General features: G+C 46.6%; 1 long non-coding RNA gene across 1 annotated transcript; it reads left to right on the plus strand.

Annotated features, from left to right (window-relative positions):
* Positions 1–544: 544 nt before the first annotated feature.
* On the plus strand, positions 545–1419 carry LOC113956180. The gene is made up of 3 exons (XR_003530773.1): positions 545–633; positions 857–949; positions 1355–1419. It is a non-coding gene; the product is annotated as an uncharacterized LOC113956180 (long non-coding RNA).
* Positions 1420–1692: the final 273 nt, after the last annotated feature.

A 1692-nucleotide genomic window follows, 5' to 3' on the forward strand; every position in this document is an offset into this window, starting at 1 on the left:
GTTGTCTGTGGATATTGTGCTCTAGAAATCTCCAAAGGACCTTTGAAGGGATGGTGTGACCTGATAAAAGGGCAAATTAAAACTGGGGGAAACCAGGACACTGCAGCCATTTCTTGGTTAAAATAAGTGATTTATTCCTTGTACTTTCAGGACAGAAATCATTGGGGTAATGAAAGTAAAAAGAGGTTGGTTGGGGTTTATACTATTCCCCAAGGGTGGGGAATAATCAGGAGGAAAAGGTAGAGCAGGTGGATATTTTACATTCTTGTCAAAACTTAGACTCAGAAAGGCCATTTAATTTTAGCATGTCAAGTCCTGAGGTCTCACAAAGTTATCTCTGTGTTCAGGAGCGTAGGAACTCCCCAGATCTGTGGGGTGGAACCCAGATATGTGTCACTCACACCATGAGAGGGAACTCAAGGATTGGACAAGACATCTGGGATCCAGAACCTGGAGTGAACGGGGCAGTTCAGCCACATTCCCAGCAGGATCCACACAGGGAAACAAGGGATAACAAACACAGGGAAACAAGGTATAACAGACACAGGGAAACAAGGGATAACAGACACAGGGAGTGGGACCTGCTCTGAGCCCTAAGATTTCCACAGAAAAGATCTCCTTTGGCTTACTCAGGTCTGGGTTGAGCTCACACTCCTGTTCATTCTGGTCCAGAGCAGCTGAGGGGGTTGTGTCCTGCTGGTTTTCCTTCTCCTGTGCTGGTATCTCAACCCCTCTCCAGTTATATTTCAATAAAATCTACTGTGAGGTTTCCCTGACCCTGACATTCCCTCAGGCAGATTTTGTAGAGAATCCTTTTTAAAACGGTATTAATGAGACAACTTTGACTTAATTACAGCCAATCATTGATTAATCCACGCGCTCACTCACTGACCAGAGTGAAATGATTGGATTTCCCCTCTTCCCACCTGACTTGGAGCAAGGATTGCAGGTATTGGCCGGATTTCTGGAACTCACCGCGCTGCTCATGGCAAGGAGCCAGGTTTGTGGGGATCCAGCAGCTCTGTGGCTTCCTCTGGGAAGAAATCCTTCCCTGTGAGGGTAGGGAGGCCCTGGAATGACTTCCTAGAGAAGCTGTGGCTGCCCCGCCACTGGAAGTGTCCAAGGCCAGGTTGGATGGGGCTTGGAGCAACCTGGGCCAGTGGAAGGGGCTGGAACAGGATGATCTTTAAATTCCCTCCCAGTTCAAATCATTCCATGATTCTGTGATGCTGTTTGGATGAGTTTTTACGGGGCAGGTTTTTTTACAGATTCCAGAATTTAAGGCTGAAGTTTTTATACTTTATGCTGAGTTTGCAGTAACTTCATTATGAAGCTTCCTAATGAACTTCCATAGGGCTGAGTCTTGGTCTGAAGAGGAGAAGACCAGGAGGTGAAGCAGCCTGCAGGTATTGGAGCAGGTAAGAGGTTGGGTTTTGAGATTTGAGGGGGTTTTGCTCCTTTGTGTTTTCCAGAAATAATTTTGAAGCCCTGAACTAGCAAATTCCAGGGATTCCTTCCCATCTGCACCATTCTGGCTATTCATTTAATCTCCTTTCTTCCCAGGAACAAGGCTCAAACTCCCCAAATGTCTCAATTCAGCATTTCTGTCAGATAAGAAAGAGGTTTATATTTTAAATGCTGGATTCCCAAGGCGCCCCTTCCCATCCAGCCTGAGGGTCCCCTCCCTCCCCC

Source organism: Corapipo altera, unplaced genomic scaffold (genome assembly GCF_003945725.1).
Source record: "Corapipo altera isolate COAL_440 unplaced genomic scaffold, ASM394572v1 326, whole genome shotgun sequence".
Lineage (NCBI taxonomy): Eukaryota > Metazoa > Chordata > Aves > Passeriformes > Pipridae > Corapipo > Corapipo altera.